The 17137-nt window shown below is 40.3% G+C and overlaps 1 protein-coding gene across 3 annotated transcripts in view; it reads right to left on the minus strand.

Moving 5' to 3' along the window:
• MPPED2 (metallophosphoesterase domain containing 2) overlaps positions 1–17137 on the minus strand; it is a 99314-nt gene that overhangs the window by 26361 nt on the left and 55816 nt on the right. The window lies entirely within an intron of this gene.

Genomic DNA, 17137 nt, shown 5'->3' on the forward strand with positions numbered 1-17137 from the left:
AAAGAAAAAAAAAGTAGTGACTAACATAGACCAACATATAGCAAGCTATGCTGTTATTTAAATAAGAACAAGCAGCATAACATCTGATGTTACCACTGAAGAAATATTGTTAATCAGCAAAACTCGAGCTTTCTTCCAATAAAAAACCACCGTATTTTAAATAGCACAAAAGCAAAACCAGATTAAAGCTGAATAGAAATATCCCTGCAACTTAAACCAAGCCATTTTGAAAAACACAATCAAGCACTCTCTTTTCCAAGCAGGTAACTGGGTGAATGGCAGTGCTAAGCTTCCCCCTGCTCCCGAGGCTTTCCCCTGAGGAACGCTGTCTGCCGAATCTTTCCTCAGCTCCCTCGCGGTGCCACCCATCGCCGTGCTCCCCGCAGCATGCCCTCTTTCTGCACCTTGCTGCTGTTTATCCACCTTATCAGCTCAGGAAGAAATTTCGGCCAAACTCTTCCTCTGGTCACTGATATCTCTGGGAACCGAATCCATTAAGATATTTCTGCCCCCTACTCCTGCTATTTTAACTGGCTGTTGTACAGGAAGGAACTGATAAAAATAGGCTTACAATGCCCTTACAGATGAACTAGCAGGAGGCTTGATTGTGATTGATGCCTGAATAAATATACAATAACAGGCCCTACATTTCAACACAGCTTTTGATAGAAGGTATGGAGAAGTGTCGGTTTTCACTGCCCGGATTGCAGCTTTCTTTTCTCAAATACCTGGGAAGTGCCTTTCAGAGCAGCCTGACTCTCCTACTTTGATTTGAAACGCAGAGCGGGAGGTGGTATCCGTAGGCAGGAACCAATATTCATAGGAGCTGGGAATTACAAAGGTGCGTTTCTTCCCACAGGTGCTCATGTGTGAGCCCCAAGTCTGAAAGGTCTAAAGCCCTCTGAAGCCCAAACCCCTCTGCGAGACCTCAGAGCCAAGGTGGGTCCATGGGAAAAACAAGCAACACCCTGAGAGCTCCAAACAAGTGGCTCAGGCTTGGAGTTGGAGGCTGGGGCTGCTGCAGGTTTTGGCCACTCAGGAACTCCCTGGGAGAAGTTCTCAGCAGGCCTTTGGGTACAGGCTTTGCTCCGGGGAATTAAAACAGAGCCAGCTTCTTGCTTTTCTCCCAGTGGGGTCAGCTACAAGAAGAGGGGATGAGCTCCTTGAGAGGGCAGCCCACATCCTTGCTGTACCTCACTGGTGACGGCTGCGGGTCCCTGCCCAGCACGGTGGCCACATCTTTTTAGGAAGGGCACTGTGGAGATGCACTAAGAGGACGAGCCCAGCTGCTTGCTGCTGGTTTGGACAGTGGGGGCACCGTGTTCCTGACAGCTTTCACTCACCCCACTGCACTGCAGTACAGATTGAGCTCTGTCTGTATTCTTTTATTCTTTCTCAACAAACTAGTTAGTGCTGAGTGATGCATTTACCAGCCCAAACAAAAACGTCAGGAAGCAAACTCAGTGCCCAGTTTTTATTAACCTCCCTCTTTTTGCAGAAGAGGGCTTCAAGTGTCCTGAAAGGACACATTATCAGCTCCCACTCCAAGTACCACTGCTATCTATACCACTCCAACAGTAGCTCTGATATGTCCTTTCTTATCCTGCAAAAATATAGATACCTACTTAGCTTTCCAGTGGCACAATCCAGCAAAGTACTTAAGCGAGTACACAAACTTCAGGCAGGCAAACAGTCCCACTGGACTCTTTGAAATCACTCATGAAAGTAAGCTTGAATCTGTTCGGTACCTTCCCGGATCACCTTGCTAAAAATACCTAATAGTAATACTTGGCACTTGGCAGTACTTTGTGTGGAGAAACTACTGCCCAAACAGCAAGCAGAGGTGCACATGTAACTATCACGAGCTTCGTTTTGCAGATAAAGAAATGAAGGCAAAGACACAAGTTACTTCCTGCTCCTCGCGAAGCCAGGCAGCGGCAGAGCTGGGACTCCCACTCCGTTTCCTTCCCCATATGCTCAGTCCTTCTGGCATAAAGTGGCTCTTTAGCTGAAAGCATGGTTAGCATACATAGCAGCTGCCTGCCAGTCTGCAGTGCTACAAACAAAATGGAAAGATTTGGTTCCACCGATTATTTTACAATCATTAATATAGATCAGTGTGATACATACTCGAAGATGCGTTCTTTTGAATGGATTGTAATTGTGCTACCAAGTAATTTCAAAGACACAGTCATTTCTGACATGCACATGTTGCAGCACAACCCCCTGTGCTCTGCTAAGGAGCACCAACCATGTTTCCCTCTTACCCACTTAGCTTTCTGAAAACTCTGAATTAAAATTGTTTCATTGCAGGTGACCGAGGCGCAACTGGCTTTCAGATGCACACATAAGAGCAAATCACGTGGATTTCTGATGAGGGTACACTAACTTCCTAATGGATTTCTCCTCAAGCACTCAACCCACTAAAAACGTAAGCCAGACAAACAACGCTGTTTAAAAATATATCATGTCCAATTCCAAATGCCTGCTTTATTCATGAAGCACTTCAGTTTAAATGAAACACCCTTACATTTAGAGTACAAACGTGGACACCAGACCTGCCACTCCATTTCTTGCTCTTCGTTATTAGCAGATCTTCCTGAAGTACTCCCTCTTCCTGGAACCGTGGTTCAACACAACAGTGAATCCCATTTCAGGGTACCCAGTACTAAACCAAAACTAGATCAAAACCCCAAACAAACTCCAGAACAAAGCACTGCGGCGACAAGCTGCAAAGCATTCACCCAGTTCAAAATGCTGAACGCACCCAAAGGAGTAGCTCTGCCCTGCTGCAGCCAGCGCAGACTCCCTTTTTGTACTCTGGATACTGAATGAGAAACGTGTCTAACTCGGCCGAAGCCTGCATTAAGGGGTCGTACGGCAGATCTCAGACCCAGCATTACCAGTTGCGGAACTGGGGCTGAGATCACACTGTGCCCCAGCCTCCCTTCCCTTCCCCAGTTTCTCTGGGATTTAAATGCTTGCAGGGTGACATCAAAACCCCCGTGCCTGAGGTCATTTAATACAGCACCTTCCTGCTTAGTGTCACTGGAGAAGTCGCTCCCTTCAGCAGGGAGAAGTACCAAGCCCTGGCTCAGGGACTCGGGTGATTTATGAGCAACACGCCCGACGAGTGTGATTTCTTTGTTTAGACTGCGCTGCTCCCCAGCCCTTACCAACCAGAACGTAACAACAAGTGCTCTGGTTTTATGTTACCATAGTTCTGGATTAGCACAGTCGTAAATCAGGGCTGTGACCCATATTTTAATACCTTTTCTTCTCCCAGTTATTATGATTCGGTTATGATTTGAACAGCATGCCATTCCAACCAAGCTGTGACAAATACACTCTCCACACTGCACTTTATAATGTAAAAATCAATTTTTGCACCGAGCTTGTAAAATAAAGCCTAACATACATAAAAGAAACTGAACTTTCCCAAGATTGTTTTGATTCAACTGCTGATAGCACAACTTGCTATTCAAGTTCATATAGGTGCACACAATGCAAATGTGGAAAAAAAAAATAAAGCAAAAGATTTTTCCTATTGCAACTTAGAATTTGAATGGAATATTAATTCAAATGGGCTACTAACCAAGTGATTCCCCTAACCCGCACAACAAGAAAGCGCTCAAGTCCGTGTTAAACTTAAGCAAGTACATAAATCCTACAAGTTTCACAAGGGTAAAAGTGCGCACTGAAAATTAAGTCGGGAGTTTGCTGTTGCTTTTACAAACAGAAGAATGAAAATTCAAACAAAGATACCTGTCATTACAAAGTAACAAAGCTCTGACCACAATGACTGCCGACAAACAAAAGGTAGTTCAAATATCTAAATATTAGTGGAAAAATTCTGGCTAAATTTTAGTGGAAAAATAAATATTAGTGGAAAAATTCTGTCTAAATATTAGTGGAAAAATAAATATTAGTGGAAAAATTCTGTCTATTGTACTAATACGGTATTATAAAAAAAAAATTAATTACATTAAATTAAAATGTAACAATAACCTGGTAGATTGTATCACACTAAACTTTAGCAAAATGCTGTACAGTCTTTTTTTAAAAGCCCTAAAATTGGCTTGCCTGGTAGGAGTACCACTCGGAGGAACAGTGGCTAAAGGGCTATAAACAAATAGATTGCAGCAGCACGAGGGAGGTGCTAGTGGATTGCTACAGGGACTGGTATTAGGATCAGTTTTATTTAACATCTTTATTAATGATCTGGAAGAACGGGTAAACAGCACATTAATTAAATTCACAGATTTCAATACAGCGAGAGGTGTTATAAACACGGCAGTAGGGAAAGAAATTATGCAAAAGGAGGTTAGGAATGCAGAAGTAAAAAAAACGGGATCCCTTCTGAAAAAATGCAGCCTAATACATTGGAGAAGAATTTAAAAATGTAAATAATCAGGGAGGGGAAGCAACCTGAAAACCGTTAAGCTAAAACAAAAGACCTTAGGGCAGCACTTGACAGCGCATTATGCATGAGCTCGCAACATGAACGGGGGGAAAAAGAATAAAATGATGCAGGCTACACACATGGATGTATCACAAGACATCAAAGAGACAATGCGGTGCAAGTCCAGGCTTCCTGCAGAAGCAATAAACATAGAGTTGCCATACTAAATCAGTATTTCAACTAGCCAAGTGTCTCCACTCAACATACATTATGTTAGTGACATCCATGCAAAACATTGGCTTTTTGCTTCGCAGCCTCTTGTGAAGATTTAAATCAAAATAATATCTGGGAAATATGTATATAAAAAAAATAAGAAAGAGCAAAAGAGGTAAACCTGGAAGGATTACAAAGAATGAATACATAATATAATAGAGACAGGAGCTGAAAGGCACAGGAATATATACATCAGGAAAGGAAAAGAAACCTTTAGGCTCATCAAATATGGTACAACTTGGATTTTTTAAAGAAATTAAATGAATATAGGAAGATTTAAGTGGAGTATCAATTACCGTTAGTAACACCTACCAAACTAAGGAACAATTTTGAAAGGAGTTAACTAGAACACCCTTTTTTATTCATCAAAATTGAGCAAAACATTCAAAACTATAGTGCAGGAGACAACCCCGCAATGGCAGAATGACTCAATAGGTCTTTTCCATCTCTAACTTCAGTGATTCCATAAGAGACAATAAGCAGAGAGACAACCCTCTGCAAAATTAAATCACTGGGAATCAACCGGAGAATGAAAATTAAATCACAGGAAAGTATTTTCTTCTTTGTAAGCATTAGCATTAATCACATGCAAAAGTAAAATATTAGTTAATTTGATTCTCTGTGCCTTCCAGACTCCAGTCGAAATGAATCAATGCAGGAAGAGCGGTTTCTCTGATAACTGGGAAATGATAAGGAAAAAAAAAATGTAGAAAGAGATGGTGAAAATGAAATGACCAAAAAAGGGACTATAGAAAACCATATTATGGGCTCTATTTCTTCTGAATCCCTAATAAGAATAACATAGGTGATACTTCACAATGCTGGCTTTTAGAGAGCCTTGCCCAAAAGGGCAAGAATTAGGAAGAAAAACACCTTCCGCGATATAAACTATTACTAATTTGGTTGTTTAAATGACTGTTATCACTGCTCTGCGAGCCTGTGAAAAATGGCTTTATTATATGGCACCTTCAAACGGTGAGCCCGCTGTAATGCTGCAGGTCTGCCACAGGGAAAAGAGCAAGGTAACCTCGAATCCCAGCAGCCCCTCCTCAACTCACGCAAGAAAATAAGCAACGGGTGCGATGGATTTGCAAAGCCTGATGCATTTGGGGACCCGTTTGCCTTAATTGCTGTGAAACGGGTTACTGGGGTGCACGTAAGCTGCTCGTGCGGCTATTCATGCCAGGATCGTGTCAGCGATAAGACACAACCGAAAGAATTACATCTGCACAGTGTCAGAGCAGGGAGGGAGGCAGAACGCTGGCACTTAACGCTGTTCGTTAGGCCACGAAAGGTCAAACCGGACAAAACGTAGCCTAATGAAGCAGCTTGTATCGGGGGGGTGAGGCAGCACAAAGCCTTTTAAATTAGCAGTTAAATCACGGCAAGAAGCGATAACGGAGCTGGGTCTTATCACAGCCAACAAGAATTCAGGTACGTACTTCACTGGAAGTTGAGACTGGTCCAGTTTTGCAAAGGGTGGTGATTTAAGCTCGCATGCTAGTGAAACTGAGGCATGTGCTGTGGAAATAACAATAAAAAAAAAGGACACGCATACGGTGAGAGAGCAGCACTGCAGTCGAGACAAACCCTACTGCCTCACTGCCAGGTTATTTTCCAGCCAACAACCCAAGCTCTTAGTTCAGTGACAGACATTCTTGATCTGACATGAAAATATGTAATAAACATAATGGAAACTTCAAAAAAAAAAAAAAAAAAAAAAAGAATCAAACCAAAGGGACAAAACAGAAAAAAATAACTAGGGGTCTGTTTTGTTTCTTCCAATACATTTTGAAAATAGATACTTTCCTCCTACAGGGAGGAAATAGTACATTTAATTGGAATCATAAATCATTAAGCTTTTATAGTTAGTAATATCTTATATAATGAAACTAGTTTCTCACCACATATACTGTTTATTGTTCAAATTTTACAGTAAGTTCTAATAATGGAAGTGTTACAGATCAGTTCAGCTTGCCATTTATATTCCGTCAGTTCCTTGGTGTTTTGTTTTTTCTTTTTTTATGTGTGCGGTTTTAGGTTTTATTTTTTATTTTTTTATATATATATATATTTTTTAATATCAGCATAAATCTGTCTGGCCTTCTACCTCCTCCAGAAAAACACAGGCTATTTTAAATGACTCTGAATATTAGGGGGCTAAAAGTATCTTTAATACTCTGTAAATGGAGTTGAAAACACAGCCTTCCTTCTGTAATCACAGCTGAAATTCCAGTTCTCACCTTTAAAGATGTGAGGTTCTTCTCATTCAAAAGGCACCTAGCAAGCCCTTCCGCTGTGCCAGGCTCCTTCCTGCAGTTGCCGCTCACCTCTCTAGCAACACGCAGCCACAAATGTCACCAACTTGAGCAATTTTCTATAGGACTGCAATTATTTTCCTCTTTCTGCTTTCCCCGTCCCACAGCAACACAATCAAGATGTAAAAACAAAGAAAGTGCAACAGACACATCGCTGATTTCATTGCCATTTAAGACAAGCCCGGCAGCTCTGCGCTGCGGGCTGATGAGGAAAGCACATTAAGTACTTGCAACAGAACATCCAAGTAGACCTGCTTTGCAGCCTGATTAATAGAAACAACCTCTAAGGACTAATCACAAGTCGAGCCCTGTTTTGTAGATTAATAGAACAAAGGCACGAGAGAATAGGGAAGGTTACAGGACTGGAATATAAATAAGCAAAGGTGTACACTCTGGGCAGTTTGACTGCTAGTAATTATCAGCTAACAGCACATCCTTACCACGAGGTCTCAGTCTTCTGTGCTAAAGCAGCTCACGTCCAGATGGACAATCTGCCTACGCATCTCTGAATGTCTTACCTCTATTTTAACTCCAAACTTTACGAAATCAAAGCAAAACCTTGCTCCCAAGCTAAGCATATTTTCTTCCCCCTTAAATCGCTGTCGAGATTAGGTGATTACCAAGCTTGCAGGAGGTACACTTTTCAGTTGCATACACACAGCTCAGCAAATCCCACGTGGGCATACAGTGGGACTCAAGCGCTGCTGCCACTGCAGCATGGCAGCAGATGCTCAGACCCTGCAAGGAGGCGAGCGGCTCCTGCCGCGCTGTTCTGGCCAGCAGGTTTTGCTGGCCCTGAGCAGGATTCCACCTCGTGAAGGAAATGAACTCAAGAGAAAAGTCCTACAAATAAATAAACCTCTCTGGAAGGAGATGCAAGATAACTAATGCTACCATAAAACAAGAATTAGAAGTTATGCATTAACTGTACATAGCAGCTGTATAAATACCAGACAGAAAATTATGGAAAAGACTTCCACACCTCCGAGGAAAACAGTTTCTCTGCTTTTCAAAATATTCCATTGGATTGGCTCAGATAAAATTCAGTGATGATAATGGCAACACCAAATGCCTGCTTCAGAGCTCCAGGTACCACTTTGCACTGTGAACTTCATGAAACACGTGGAAGCTGCTGCCCAAAACCCTGAATGACCGAAGTCCTTTTAACTACAGAGAGGACAGATTTCATCCTTTATGTTTCAAAGTATGTCTTCAAATACAGGAAGATTAAACAATACACTGAACTCTACTAGAGTGATTCATACTTATTTCCACATTTTCTAAGCCTTCCCAAAAGCTCAGCCTCTTCCCAAAAGCTATGTGCACATGAACACGAGCAATATCATTCCTGAACCTTATAAATCCAGGAGTTAATTAAAAAGGATCTTCAGGTCAGGCAACGGATGACATTCTTCCTTAAAGTGGTACTTTCCACATTTCTCAGCAAATACAAAACCTAAGTTTTATTCACAAGCAGAAGGAGACAAGCTTTTTAAACACTGGAAAAAAAAAATTCAGATGCACAGAGTCCTGGATTACGGTGTATCGGGGCATTCCCTATTAAAAAGGGAAACACTTTAGGACTGCAGCTTTCAGGTTAATGCTCAGTTTGCCTTTTTCCTACAATTTCCTGCTATGGAGAATATGGAAGTGCCCTAAGCAGCCCAGATGGAACACCAAGAGAGGTGTTAAAGAGAACACCTTTCTTGTGGTTTCTTTTTATTACATTCCCAGTTTGGGAAACAAGATGCATTAAAATCTGTGCCAAGAAAAGCAGACTGAAAGATTCCTCCTTCCTTCTTACATAAAGCTTTTTTACATGAAGTCTGAGGCAATACACAAGCCATAAGTGTATTTGCAGGGTACAAACCTAAAGCTTTTCTCACCAGGGCAACAGCACAAATAGCAGCCTCTGTCAGTTAAGATACGCGGATTTATGTGTGTACAGAAATAAGGAGGCTTTCTGAGGAACTGCAGCACACAACTTTCTGTCAGTCCTACCCGTCCAGAAACCGCTGCTGGAACACCAAAATGGAAGGCTCTCCGGAAGCAGAGGATAGCCAGGTTGGCAGGTGCACAGATACAATACTCAAGTACTCAGAACATTACTTGCAAAATAAAGGGCAAAGGACATTATGACACACTTGGCAGGTGATTTCACATCACTACTGGCTCATTTTCGAGGAAGTATTGTTTCCTTTGACAATGTAGATGTAGGCACAAGGTTCCCAAACATGACGTGCATATCAGGATGTCAGGCCACCAGTGAAGCACATACATGAAAGGCTGCAGGTTTGCTCACAGAGGTGGCTTTACCCAAAACACTAGAAGAGGAGGAAAAAAGAATGGAGTTTCTAGCTGCTAGCTCCCATTCCTTTTTGCCCCAGCATGCTGTGCACCCAGGCTGTACAATGGTGCCCCTGTTTGTGCATGGTTACAGCATGCAAAGCAGCTCATCCTTGTGATGAGCAGGTACAGCCTACCTGCTGGAGCTACCTCAGGTGAGGCACTTGTGGATAACCCAGAGCTAACTGAGGAGGCAGCAAGCACCACACCATGGCAAGGCCTCCTGGAGACACACAGGGGAGGATGCTACTCAGCCACTTCCATGGTGATACGTTGTCGTCACCTTCGTGCTTGTAACACCACTTCAGCCTTTTCCACGTGCACAAATACAAACAGTTCTCAGCCTTACAAAGATTTTAATGCTTAACTAGTAGAGTCCAAAATGCCAGCAACTCCCCTACCTCAGATATACACAAGCCAAAAAACTGACAAGCACCTAAACATTTTAGAGGTGATAAATACCCAGTGGTCTCATTGATTTCCAACTAAATCCATGAGTCTTGACCACTTGTGATTAGATGCCAAATCTATTCTACTGAAAGGACTCTCATGAAAATCTGATGAATGTAGTTGTCACTCCTGACCTTTACATCCACGCTCAGATTCACAATCAGTGTTCTCTTATTTGGAGTGCTTGTGCAATTTCGGCTTTATTTCATAGCCTCTGTGAATTCCATTAAATATTTTAAACTGGTTAAAGTTAGCATTCTGATCAATAAGTATTAGATAAATATGACCCAAATCATCTTCAAGATAGTCATGAGAAATCTTACCCTTCATTGGGAGCTAACAAAATCCAGTCACTTGCTACATGACTTATTTTTATTAAATCCACAACACTATTTTTCAAACTTAGTTTCTCTTCTATTTCATTTTATCACTATCACATCATGTGAGTCTCATCATCGCCTCCATATGAAGCAACGTACATTCTTCTACACACTTTCCTCGTATTGCTCCAGAATAGATGAACTATGAAGCGAGACCACACTTAACCATTTCACATACCTGATCCCTCCTTGAGACAGTGTGCAGGACAATGCAGGGCAAGACCTGCAAGACCTTCTGTCCACCCCTCAAACTCATTCATTTCAAATAATCTTTAAAATGCACTTGAACGTGTCCTCTGTATTTCCAATTACAACTTAATTCAGCAAATTTCCTACCCTTTATTTACATACGTAATTTCAATTTTATACAAACAATTATTTAACCAATCAATATATTTATAATATGTATGTATAAATTGGTTAAATAATGATAAATATTCATATTTAACCACTAACTACGAAGGTACTGACCCCCGTATGTCTCTTCTAACTCAGGGTCACAACTCCTGACTTAGCAAAGATTCACTCATCCAGTGCTTTTAAAGCAGCAGCATTACTGACTAAACTCCCCACCAGAAGCTGTTTGGATCTGAATATCCTGCTGAAAATATATGTGCTTCCACGCACATCAGACTCAATGGGCCTCTCTCTTCCAGTGATACAGTCCCCCATGGTTTCCCCTGCAACAAGGTCTTGGTCTCCCACCTGGCTCCTTGCTGGGGTCCTGGTTTCTCAGGCTCACCAGCTCACTCTGCCCCCAAGTCCTCCGTCAGCCTCTCTGCCTCTCACTCAAAGCACTCTGCTGCTCTCCACTTCCTCGTGTTTAGGGTACACCACACAGGGGCAACGAAGGCAAGAAAGTAATGGGACCTGAAGCACACCATCCAGTGTGGAAACTGGGATGTCAACTCTGGTCTGATGTAATCCAGACACAGCCTGAGACACCCTCTTACTTTTCCAGTCTCCTATTGAGAAGGTGGCTATCCTCAAGTCAGATAATCTTTCAGTCAGCCGTAACAGGTCGGTATTTTCAATTTTATCTGTCTTACCCCCTGTACTCACGCACCACAGAGGTATGGCACACATACAGGAAGAAAATCAAAATGTAAAAGTCATGAGGTGCGCAGAAGCCACCCAGGAGAATTTATTTAAGTAATCAACATGTGCTGAGCCTCGCCTCACGAGGAACAAAGTAACCACACATTAGGGTTAACTCTCCCCTTCCCTCCTCTTTCCCCAGCTCCCATTCTTTAGAGTTTCTCCTCCCAGGGTTTGCTGTTTGCTGTTGAGCAAACCTTATTTTAATCTGTGAATAGGAGACCACCAGAATTAAGTAACCCCTGAGCAGCACAGGTGATGCTCATTGTGGCTCTTTGCTTTTTTGTGTAGCACCTACTTAACTCCAGGAAAATGGTGCGGGAATTAGAGCCATACAGCACATTATTACCTCAATCATTTGTTTGGGAGTGCTCTGAAGGAGTTCAAATCCCTGCTTCCACACCAGGAAAAATGCAAAAGAGTTAGGAGAATCACCATTTTTGCCTGTTTAAGTGCCTAGACTTCCACCCACAAATAGATGCAGTTCATGTGTACTAGTAAATTCGTGTTTAAGTTGAGCCTGAATGAATAGTTATGACTTTATGACTTGTCCCAATAATGGGATGCAGATGGGATAATGTCCTAGTTCGCTAGGACAGGATAGCACTGGAGTATTAAAAATCACTTACGAGATAATATATTTCAAATTACAAACATTCCATTATTTCTTTAAAGAAAAAACTTTTAAAAAGTAAACAGCAAAAAAAAAATTCAACTTCAAGTAAATCTGATATCAAGCAGACTGAGGAAAAATCAGCAACATTCCCAACAAGGCAAAGAATGTAAACAAACCGCTGCACTCCTGGACCTGGGGGAACACATTCTTCGAACTTAAAATGAGAGACTTGAAGGACAGATGCCAAGAAAAACGAAACAGAAGCCTGCACCTTAAACACAAGCATGCTACAGTGGTGGCGTGTTTGTTTAACACACAGACAGAGGACCAGAGGACTTCAGGTTTTGCCAATATTTTGCTTGGTTGCTGACTTCTCCTGAATAAATGCTGGAACTCATACAAAAACTGGTACATCACCAATTTTCTTTTCCAGTCTCCTCCTGGTTCCCTCGCTGCTAAAATAGCAATGAAGAACTTTATTGCTGAGTAGTCCAATTTCTGTTCCTCCTTTTTTTTTTTAGGCACAAATTAATTGCCAGCTAAGATTATGAAATAAAAGAAATGAGATCCATTCTAGCCCATCAGTATGTCTGAATCCTATCATGTGAGTTGCCAATTGGTTTTCCAGTCCTCACACTCAATATCTGCTGTTAATTTGCTTGCTATTTCAAGAACTTGAAGACTGTCAGCAAAATCCATGATGCATTACGAAACTTATAATTGAAAAGAAAAAACAACATCTGATGCTTTTCTGACAGGATAAATACAAAGTCTGAAAACACTGATCAGAAGACGGGAGACGCACTAACTTGGAGCCACTCGGATTAAAATATAATTGCAAATGAAGCAAAGAAAGGAACTTTCTTATTATAGAAATAAGTTCAAACTTACACAAAATCTTTTGATGAAACCCACAAAATTTAGTGTGCTAAAAAGAAAAAATCTCAAAAAAAATTATTTCTATAGCAGATGACTGAACCTCTCTACACTTCCTTAAGGTTGCATTATCTATGCCAATTAAAATTTTGCTTCTGAAAAAGAAGTTAAGGCACTTCCTCTAGAGTTACTAAAAAAAAAAAAACACCTTGAAAGCCTTGGCTTCTCAGAGGTGAACGATAGTGAGCTGTTTGTTCTTGACCTCTGGATCACCCTACAGATCAAATTCTTGGACATAGGAAAAACCCACCAGTATTCATTAAAAGCAACTGGGAGGCCAGCTTTGTGCTGCTGTTCTTGAGACCTGAGCAAGCTACAACCTGACAAATGTGCAGGATATTGCTGAACAATGCTGCTGTTCCTGTCAGAAGAGAAGAGCTTTATTCCCAGCTTCATTCAGGATGAAGTGATTTTAATCACAATGATGCAAATCACAGATTTTGAGTCATTATTTAAATAATCAATGTTAGTCTTTTACATTTGCACTTTTCAGTTATTTCCATAAAGTTGATTCAATTAACCATTAAAATACATTGATTTATATAAAATTAGCTTTTATATAAAACATTTTCACTCCTTAAAATGATTCATCTCTCTCTATGGTGATTTAAACAAATATATATGCTGAAAGCCTTTGGTCTTCAGTTTTATTTTTCATTCTGCTAGATATGGGTGTATTTTAGTAGCTAAAAACTAACGTACATGATTGCTTTACGAGATTACTTTATACTTATGACTGGTGACATTTTTCTGAAATTTTATGGAGAACAGGATTTAAAATCCATAAATAAACCTATCACCTCATTATTCATGAAATTATGTACCGTAAATTTCTAAGCACATAAAATGAAGATCATCAGAACACTTTCAACTTTTTCCTTTTAAACAAACCAAAAAAAGCTAGCTGTAGAGCAGAACAAAATAAAACAGAAAATATTCTCCCTGAACAATTGTTCCTGTCAAAATGTGGTTTAAACAAACTCTGCCTCCAGTTAACTGCAGCTCTCCAGTGGTTTGAACACTTTTAGAGCTTCATCTGAAAATAGACGTTGCTAGAATATTTGTATTCAAATGTCAATAGCATGCTACAGAAAATTCACCCCTCAACATGGATGAACAATTTCAAATATTACTTGAACACACAAAGTACATTTGAATTTAAATAAGACTTGCATTAATTCACTCGCATATATTCAGTACCGCAAGGTCCAGTAAAAACAAATGATCTCCCCCTACCCTTTTAAAGACACGCTGATATGTGAGTTACACTTATATATAAAGACAGAGAGTCCTAGGATGTAGAAATTCATACATCCATTACTGTTTGTATTTTTGTCTCATTCAGTGACTAGCCTTAATCTCAAATTTCCAAAGGAGAAAAATGTTTCTATTGGAGCCCTGAAGAGTTTTGACTATCCAAAGTATAAACTATTCATCATTTTTCCACCAAACAAGTCAGATTCACCAGGCAAAGTCAAAAGAAAGAGAAAGAAAGGAAATATTTTTGTTGATTGTTATCTGTAGACTGTATGGAAAATCTTCCAATCCCCTACTCAAGGTGTGAAAACATCAGTTAGATCTTCCTCTGAAAGCGAGCAGAGCCCAGGGTGTGACTCATGTCTCACCCTCACTCTTTTCTCTTCTAGGGGCTGTTGCTCTGTTTTCAACTCCCCTCCAGCTAATGCCATTTAATACTCACAGAACCATCAGGCTAAATTCAAATTTTCTGCTCCTTAGAGGCTGTTGATATGCACCACCGCACATTCCAATTGCAAATACACATGAATGCTCCCGTGTATTGTAAGTTATTTTCTACATACAAATTCTTCTAAATTGTAAGTTAGCAGGCACTACTTGAATTCTCTTAGGTCTTTAGAAAGCTTTCAGATGTACCATGAGCAATAACATGTAATGAATATGGACTGATATTTCTTTTCTGTAGTTACACTGAGTTGGCAATTTACATTTTCTAAATAGATAGATGACTTATAGCCAGTTTTCCCAGTCTTCTAGCAATTACTTCTTAGAAACCTCTGACAGGCTGAAGCCTCCAGAATCACAGCTGTTATTCTTGGTTTGATCCCCCTTTTTAAATTAAAACCAGTAGCTTTATCAGCAAATGAGAATTTTTTTTCCCTCTGGAAATACAGAAATGCACATAAATTGAACATGCCAACTTATCTCATTTTAGGGTTGGAGCATCTTCTGGGTTAACGACCACTGTTCCACATCTGTGACAGAACTAATTGGGGTAAGGAGGCCATAAATACACACAAACCCCCCACAAATTCTCTTCCTTTGGGGTAATCAGAAGATTTATTCTACTAGAGTGAGATGCAATTGGAAGGGAAGGAGAAAAAAATTAAGAGCGGTCAAACACTTATCTGATCATTCTGTCTTAGTTTCCAGGCACAGATCAGATTTGGAACAGATTTTTCCAGTATCTAATGCGACTTTTTCTTCCTCTTGAGGACCAAGTAAAATACTGGACACCAGCTTAATATTCATCTTCTCAGGGGTGAGGTGGCAGTGGTGGTGGGAACCACACAAATCAAGAGAAATGAAGATACTTATCTCTGTCCTCCAACTCGGATTACATATACTGATCTAAAAAGCTGTACTTAAACTGATAACCACAACTCCATTTCCCACCACCAGTTGCTTGAAAACATGCTTTGACAGCAGTTTGTCACAGCTGAACACAAAGGAAACATCTTTGACAAGAGAGTAGAAGTCTGCATTTGGTTGGAGCTCAACTTGCCGTTTCAGAAATCTAGCCGAATCTCCCATTGATCATAAATTGGAGAAATTCAGTTATTAATCAATAGATTATAAGGATGAATAATCAAGATTTGTCTTCCACAAGGTCACAATATATATGCCACTCATGGTTAAAATCAACTCTGATGGCTTGTCCCTTGGAATTTCATAAGAAACATTCTACATTCACATGTGTACCAGTGAAATGAAGGACTTCTCGACACAGCTGGATGAAAAGGGGAACTAATCACCATTATGAATTTTGGAAACCACAGAGGGCGGGGAGGGGGAAACTGCACTACATTTTGCCAGCACACATAAATGTAATCTGTCCCAACAGATTTTGAAAAGATGCCTACACACTGAAATCATTGGGTGCCTGCAGAATGCAAGCTCTCTGTCTCAAACATACATATGGAAGAAGCTGAACAAAATCTTAATCTCAGCAGGTGACCTTCCAGCCCACACAGCTACTCACAAATCTACCATACTCCAAAAGAACTTTTACAGGCCCTGTTTTCTTCTGTGTGTTATGTATTATTATACTGAAAAAAGTAATTTTTTTTTTTTTTAAACTTTGAAATGTCTTTACAAGATGGTTTCTAACCTGAATTAAGACCATCTTTCCCAATCAGCTGATACTGCAGGACACAGAGGGTTGGCTGTTTAATTAGTTATTTTTTAGTTAAGCAAGCTGTCGGGCTGACTTAAAACTATTTTAAATAAAGAATTTTAGATCAAGCTATATCATTTTTCTAGATAGCACTAGTACACATGTACTAGTACAATTATCTAAAAAGTATTGTCAGAAGCATTAACATATGTGTATAAACTACCAAATACTGCAGGCTAAGTGAATGGTCAGGGGAGATGAGATGAAGGTAAGTATGAGAAAGGGGGAAAAAAAATTATGCCTGTATATGTTTGCTCCATTCTTTGGTTCAGACCCTGCCATTCCCCCTTCCTCTTCTTTCACCTGTAAAACAAGCCTGACATAAAAAATGTAAATTGTAAGCTTAAAATAAACCCTTTTTATAGGTGTGCATAAATTAGCATCCAATCACTTCAGCTGATAATTGAGAATGCCAAGTAACATAATGATCATCACGATCACTGAAGTTCAGTTTTCTGGTAGAGGCTCAAAGGACCTTGGTTATTGTTGTTAGTGTGAGAATTTAAAACGAGTGCTACTGAAGACTCCACAGAGAGATAACAGGCATTGCAATTTAACAACATATTGAGAAAACGAGGAATAGTCTCCTTAGTAAAACACTGGACAGCAATTTTCTTCCTGCATATACTTGGCTCAGGGGTGGAATGAAAACAAAACTAGCTCAAGATCACGTTATTTTAGCTTTACACACACACAAAAAAAAAAAAAAAAGCCTCAAACTGATCAGAAATAGCACTTAAATCACCTGCTGCCTTGTACCTTGTGCTGTGTTGGTGATAAACGCCACCACACTAACCTATTAGAACAGTAGATACAAATATCTAAATAGCATACAACAGAACAGTGCTTCCTTCCCTAATACATATTACATATTAAGATGATACT

Source organism: Aythya marila (genome assembly GCF_965140915.1).
Source record: "Aythya marila genome assembly, chromosome: 5".
Taxonomy (NCBI): Eukaryota; Metazoa; Chordata; class Aves; order Anseriformes; family Anatidae; genus Aythya; species Aythya marila.